Consider the following 7,500-nt stretch of genomic DNA (forward strand, 5'->3'; position numbering starts at 1 on the left):
AATAATAAATTGACAGCTTGTAACACAAACATTCTTAAATCATAACAGATTTCTTTTTTCATCAAGACAAGATCAGTACAATTCGAAGTTTTGAAAGTTTTAAAAAAGATCGGCCGGAAGCAGTGTCACGAAAGGTCGTGTCTCAAAGCAGACGATTTTTCTGCATAGAGCTCGCTTTCTTTGAAGCCAGCCGCCGCCGACAAGTTCGTTTGACTCGCAGCCGTTTGTTGCGTTTTAGAATCAGATGTACACAATAAAGCGCTATTGCAGATACAGCCAGTCGCATTGAAGTCACAAACTGACGACAAAATTGTGAAAAAAGGAAAGTGGATCACACGGGTTTACGAGGGCTCAGGGGTTAGATAAGCCACGAAATCTGCTGTGTGGTTTACGCGAGCTAAATAGCAATACAAACGAACTGTTTCATTTAATGCTATTAAATGCTATTGCAAGTGGGTTCCATAAGGTTAGAACTGCTTTTTTCATTCGAAGATTTAAACCGTTTTGTGAACCATTTGAGACATTCTGGGGCTTTAATAGACTGATCGAGGAAGAATTTGGCTCACGTACGAAGAGCAGACAGGTGTGACTTGGGGAATAAACATTGACTTTGGAGTGAAGCCGTGATTCGTGACGCCTGATATTGTTTGGGCGAAGTCGACTTCACGAAGCTCGCTGCACGAAGCTTTATTTGGCACTGCATTTTCGGTTCAATAAAGGGAGGACTTTATGGACTGACAGAGGGAGAAGGTAGACTCACGCTCAAAGAGCATACAAGCATCTCTATGGGAATGAACATTGATTTATGTGAAGCGAAGCCGCGCTCCGTTTGATAAGTCCATACTTCCTGGTAGCTATCATGTTAGTAGTACATCGTGATGAAACGTCTCAATCCGTCGACTCTCGGAGAACGCTTTCTTAGTCTTAACACGGTTAGAAAGCAACTACCATTACCAACTAAAGCAAAATAAAACAAATAACAGCGAACAAAAGGTCAAAGGAACAAACAAACAAGCAATGTACTTGCGTTCGTGTGGGCTTGTGTTTGTTTGTGCGTGCGTGCGTGCGTGCGTGCGTGCGTGCGTGCGTGTGTGCTTTTGCATGCATGCCTGTGTGCGTTTGTTTGTGTAAAGTACACTAATCATAAAACACTCCACAACGTCATTACAGCCGATCTTGAAAATGCCTCTGCAGTGCGTAATGGGCCGAAATATGAATTCTTCCCATCGTTTTCTCTGTTTGCCCGCAAACTCACCAGTATACCTTCCACGCTTTTATTATTTAAAGACCCGAGTGTTGAATGTCCACAAAATTCATTCGCAGTGCGTCACCGTCGCATATTAATTACACTGTGGCATGATTTGTACTTATTTTTTCTCACCCTAAGAGCAAGGAATTGGGTGGAGGTCTGGCTTGCTCGCAATGTAATACATGTATCTTATGCGCGTTTTATTTTCGAAAGAAAAGAGACGTTGAAACGTCCCACATTAAATTATTTAAATGCCTCAACAGCGCATCACTGTCGCAAACTCCCTGCATAGTACTTCTTCAAGTCCGTTCTGAGGAATGCGAACAGCTGTACATAAGTTATAGCGAGGAAGTAACCTTGTCTATGTGTCAGTTAACGTTGCTATTTTAAATACTCCAACATGACCATTTGTCATGTTAAACTAGCAGTGTCGGGTCTGACGGAACGTCTGTCAGGTGATCTCCCTTTAGACTCTTTGCGGAAGGAGACCAGTTGTGTCGGTTCGCAGCTAGCAGCTTCCGGTAAAAGGAGGAAACAAAGAGATGGCCACAGTGGGGGGTGTTGTTGAAGGAAAGGAGAACGTGATTGCATTTTTTGCGTGTTTGGGTGTTTTGTATTAGGGGGGGGAGGGGTGAATGTGTGTGTGTGTGTGTGTGTGTGTGTGTGTGTGTGTGTGTGTGTGTGTGTATGTGTGTGTGTATGTGTGTGTGTGAGTGTGTGTGTATGTGTGTGTGTGTGTGCGCGTGTATGTGTGTGCTTTCGTGCTTTCGTGCGTGCGTGCGTGCGTGCGTGCGTGCGTGCGTGCGTGTGTGTGTGTGTGTGTGTGTGTGTGTGTGTATGTGAATGTGTTTGTGTATGTGTGTGTGTGTGTGTGTGTGTGTGTGGGTGTGTGTATTAGTTTGTTTGGTTGTTTGCTGTTGGTATAGGATTTTCTGGGGTTTTTTTGTGTACGGATTTTTATTATGTAAGCAACTTCACATCAAACCAGCAGAGAGTTATTACCAAACAGAAACGACACTTTCAATCGGAAACTACAACATGTAAGTGAAAGTCGCCAATCCCGGAACAGTCGACAAACTTGGAATATCTCAATATGCGATCAAGGGGAAACAATTCATGACAAATGGTTTTGCAGAAATGTTTAGTGACTTTCCTCGATGTTATTTCAGCAAAAAAAATTACTACCGCGGCAAAAAAAAAAAAGTGGTACGTTTTTTAAACTTTTCTTCCTTCTTCTTCTTCCTTCTACCGTGTAAAATTCGTATTATTACTCTATATCTATATTCGTTCACATAAAATGTTAATTGCTGTGATAAACTTTTATAGATTTGCAGTAATATGAATGAGAAAAATATTTGAAACGGCACGTGTATCCAACAGCAAAACACAAAATCCACACAGGTGCCATGCAGCAATGATGGAAAACTTAACAGAGGCAAACATGGAACAGTGTTCCAGCTTTTACACGTTCTGTTCCATCTTACCCTCATCAAACAATATAAACTGAGCACTGCTGTTTTATTCACGTATTCAATTCTCTTTTCGGTTTTGTTGTGTTTTTCCCTTCTATAAGTTGTATTGAATGGTTGATTGATTTGTTTGACAGTATTGTTTGACCCGGACGACGGTGGTTACCAGAAGAAATGGGCTGCGCTTTGTTGGTAGTGAGAAACGGAGATATGGGTTTGCGTTGCGCATCAAGAGCATATGGTGTTACTGTCACAACTCTTATATAGAAGGAAAACACAAATTTGCAAAAGAAGAAGTAAAATTCACAGGAAGGCCTTCTACACTAACATCAGAGTTAGAACAAGAACTAGTCAATAATATTCTTGAAGCTGTAACAAATTTGCCAACGTCACCCCCATTGTTGTTTTGTACACTGGGCATGAACATTCTGGTCATTATGATTGCTTGGTGTCAGCAGCAAATGTAAGCTTACCTGCCGCTGACGTCCTGCAAAACACACCCACAAACTAGTCGAAGAGAACATCACGATAAAAACAATCTGAAATCTTCTCATCTTCTCCTCACGAGCAAAAGCTGGACATTTCACTTGATAAAAGGCATGTAGGTCAACAGAAGAGAGGAAAGAAGGAAGCTACAAAATCTTCTGCTCAGAGAAGCAAGAGGGGAACATCTTCTGCTCAGAGAAGCAAGAGGGGAACATCTTCTGCTCAGAGAAGCAAGAGGGGAACATCTTCTGCTCAGAGAAACAAGAGGGGAACATCTTCTACTCAGAGAAGCAAGAGGGGAACATCTTCTGCTCAGAGAAACAAGAGGGGAACATCTTCTGCTCAGAGAAGCAAGAGGGGAACATCTTCTGCTCAGAGAAGCAAGAGGGGAACATCTTCTGCTCAGAGAAGCAAGAGGGGAACATCTTCAGCTCAGAGAAGCAAGAGGGGAACATCTTCTGCTCAGAGAAGCAATAGGGGAACATCTTCTGCTCAGAGAAGCAAGAGGGGAACATCTTCTGCTCAGAGAAGCAAGAGGGGAACATCTTCTGCTCAGAGAAGCAAGAGGGGAACATCTTCTGCTCAGAGAAACAAGAGGGGAACATCTTCTGCTCAGAGAAACAAGAGGGGAACAACTTCTGCTCAAAAAAGCAAAAGGGGAACATCTTCTGCTCAGAGAAACAAGAGGGGAACATCTTCTGCTCAGAGAAGCAAGAGGGGAACATCTTCTGCTCAGAGAAACAAGAGGGGAACATCTTCTGCTCAGAGAAGCAACAGGGGAACATCTGCTCAGAGAAGCAAGAGCTAGAGGGGAACATCTTCTCAGAGAAGCAAGAGGGAAACATCTTCTGCTCAGAGAAACAAGAGGGGAACATCTGCTCAGAGAAGCGAGAGGGGAACATTCTCGACGATGCGTTCTATCCTGGAGGCAAGAACTTGGTACTGCTTCATGTGTGGCACCAACTCCCCTGAGGACATGATACAGTGCCAGAAGTGCACTCAATGGGCACACGATGACTGCGCTGACAGCAGAGGACAAAAGGACTTTGTCTGCGAAATCTGTACTTAGTTATTTGTTGTGTCTGCGAAATCAGTTTTTAAATCTGTTCTTAGTTATTCGCTTTGAGACTGTATGCGTATCGATTTTTACATTTAGTTAATTGGGCAGGTAGCCCTTTTATATCTGTTTGTCAACTGAAGAGGGGTACAAATGAAGCTGCGAAATCTCGTGGTACTGCTTCATGTGTGGCACCAACTCCCCTGAGGATAGGATACAGTGCCAGAAGTGCACACAGTGACTACACGATGACTTCGCTGACAGCAGAAGACAAAAGGACATTGTCTGAAAAATCGGAACTTAGTTATTTGTTTTCCTGTTAATTGGTTTTGTTAGGGTTTTGTTATTTTATTACCTAGCCCGTATTTATCTATTTTTTTCACATTTTTAGGCTTAAATTGTTATCCGATTTGTTATTTCCTTAGTACAAATCAAAATATGACGTGAAAAAAAGACATTTAAATAAAATGGCTATATTTCAAAATGTTATGACGTATTTATTTATCTTGTGTGTTTGGCAATGTGTGCTTGTGTGCGTGTGATTGAGAGTGTTTAGGTATATGTGTGTGTGAGAGAGACACAGACAGAGCTAGAAAGAGTCAGTGTGTGTGTGTATGTGTTCCGAGTTTGACAACACAGTCCGCCACTTTACACACCCATGCGTCCAACCTGGAACAGATGCAGACATTTTTATAATAAAGATCAATCTGATGAGTTGCGTGACTTTTATTTTAGTTTATGTTATTCGTTTATTTACTGATAGAGTCTCGTATGTGACAATATAAAGAATGCTTTGCAATATCCATTTTTTGGTCTGGTCCGGCTGTTTCTCCTTAACTGTTCCGGGTTTGGCGACTTTCCCCTATGTTCACATTCTATGATTACATACAGTGACATAACATAACATAAGTTTAAACCCGTGCTTCGTTGTATGCAAGGGGAAATCACTCCTCAGTATTAATTCTTGCCTGTTCCGGAATTATCTCAACACTATGTCTCCTCTTCGCCCCACTTACAAAACGGAAGACATATACAATTACAACCAAATGTTGTCATGCTTGACAGCATAATTATTTAACCTACTCCGCAATAGTTATAGTAATGCTATTTCAGGCGTCCATAATCTATTTAAAAAGACAAAGTAGACATCTTTGCATAGTTTTTGCGGAAGCATTTTAAACTGTAACCTTACCTTAAAAGAGATAGAGACTCAGACTCAGACTCAGACTCAGAACTTTATTACAAAAGGATAAAGGTTTTAGGCAAAGCCTATTCTTCCAACCTGTCCTTTATACAACACATAAAGACAGACGGACATAACAAATAAAAATTCAATCATATAAGATATAGAAATACATTGTATGGATTGCAATACTATGTGCAGTTAAGGAATTATATAAGGAGAACTCAAAAATTACAAAATTACATTGACATAGTTAAGCCTTTCATTTTGAGAATTAAGTTGCTCAGATTAGCTACACATCCGTTAACACTAGTACAAAATGTTCAACTAAATAACAATCGAACAAGACATTTCATTCACGAATGATGTGTGAACGTGACTGTCTCTTAAACAATTTCACTGAAGTTGCATTTCTTATCTGTTGGGGGAAGGAGTTCCAGAGAAAAGCTCCCGAGAAGGCTAGGCTCGATTTGTAGAGGTCTATGCGAGGTATAGGAGGGATGATTTTTTGGGACCCATATCTGGAGGGAGATAGAGAGAGAGAGCTGGAGGGAGATAGAGAGAGAGAGAGAGAGAGAGAGAGAGAGAGAGAGAGAGAGAGAGACGCATGCACACACACTCACACACACTCAGACATACACACACACACAGACACACACACAGACACATACACACACACGGACATACACACACACACAGACACACACACAGACACATACACACACACGCACACACACACGCACACACACGCACACACACACACACACACATACACACACGCACGCACGCACACACACACACACATACACACACGCACACACACACACACACACACACACACACACACACACAAACAGACGCAGAGACTAAGTGGTGTCTGCACGAATTTCAAAACGGCGCAGTTTATAATACAATGTCAACACACTGCAGCTGTAAAGTAAAAGCACACGTATGTATCACTCTAGTTGCAAGCAGGCCTTATCACTTCAATTTGTCTTCACTATAGCTCTGTGATGTGACGCTAAAATAGAAGATACTTATTTTCCAGGCAAGCGTTTTTCAAATAACAATAAACAGTAAAAGGTGCTATACTGAATGAAAGAGTGTGACATGAAGTTCTTGTACATCATTGTAAAGAGTGTGAATGACGTTTTAGTTTAGATGTCAAGCGCTTAGAGCAAGCCTTTTTAACGAAAGTTTTTGATTTAGCGCTATATAAATGTTCTTATTATTATTATTATTAAAAGAAACAAAGGAATCGTTCACTTCGCTGTAAAAACTAGTTTCATATCACACACACACACACACACACACACGTTTGTGCGTTTGTGTATGTGTGTGTGTGTGAAGGCGTGCGCGTGCGTGCGTACGTGTGTGTGTGTGTGTGTGTGTGTGTGTGTGTGTGTGTGTGTGTGTGTGTGTGTGTGTGTGTGTGTGTGTGTGTGTGTGTGTGTGTGTGTATGTGTGTCGTATTTTGGTCAACAATACAAATACCATTTATGTATCGTTTCAGTGTTGGTTAAAGTTCCTTTATTCTTTTACGACTGAATGCATACGAACGTTCACTCTTTTGTGTTATCGGCCAGCGTCCTAAATATGCGTTTTTGTCGGCCTTTGACGTCACATTGTTAAAATAAGAGGGAACTCGTGTGTTCGATCGATACATCATTGTTAATGTAAATGTAAATGTTAATGTTAATGTAAATGTAAATGTTTAATGATATCGTTTTAATGTTAATGTTGATGTTAATGTACATGTTAATGTGCATGTTAATGTAAATGTTAATGTTAATGTAAATGTTAATGTTAATGTTAATGTTAATGTACATGTTATGTAAATGTTAATGTTAATGTTAATGTTAATGTTAATGTTAATGTTAATGTAAATGTTAATGTTAATGTTAATACATGTTATGTGTCCACGTGAAAAGATGAGTGTATCCCGTGTTAAAAGGCCAGTCATATATTTGACGGTTTATACCAACATTTACCCTGGGAGATTTAAGCTATCTTTAACAGACTGTTCTCTGGTTTGCTGTCATATCTTACAGCAATT

At 40.7% G+C, this 7,500-nt stretch overlaps 1 long non-coding RNA gene across 1 annotated transcript in view; it reads left to right on the top strand.

Annotated features, from left to right (window-relative positions):
- LOC138978812 (uncharacterized) overlaps positions 1–7,500 on the top strand; it is a 155,851-nt gene that overhangs the window by 15,022 nt on the left and 133,329 nt on the right. The gene's annotated exons all lie outside the window — the stretch shown is intronic.

This window comes from Littorina saxatilis, linkage group LG10 (genome assembly GCF_037325665.1).
Source record: "Littorina saxatilis isolate snail1 linkage group LG10, US_GU_Lsax_2.0, whole genome shotgun sequence".
NCBI lineage: Eukaryota > Metazoa > Mollusca > Gastropoda > Littorinimorpha > Littorinidae > Littorina > Littorina saxatilis.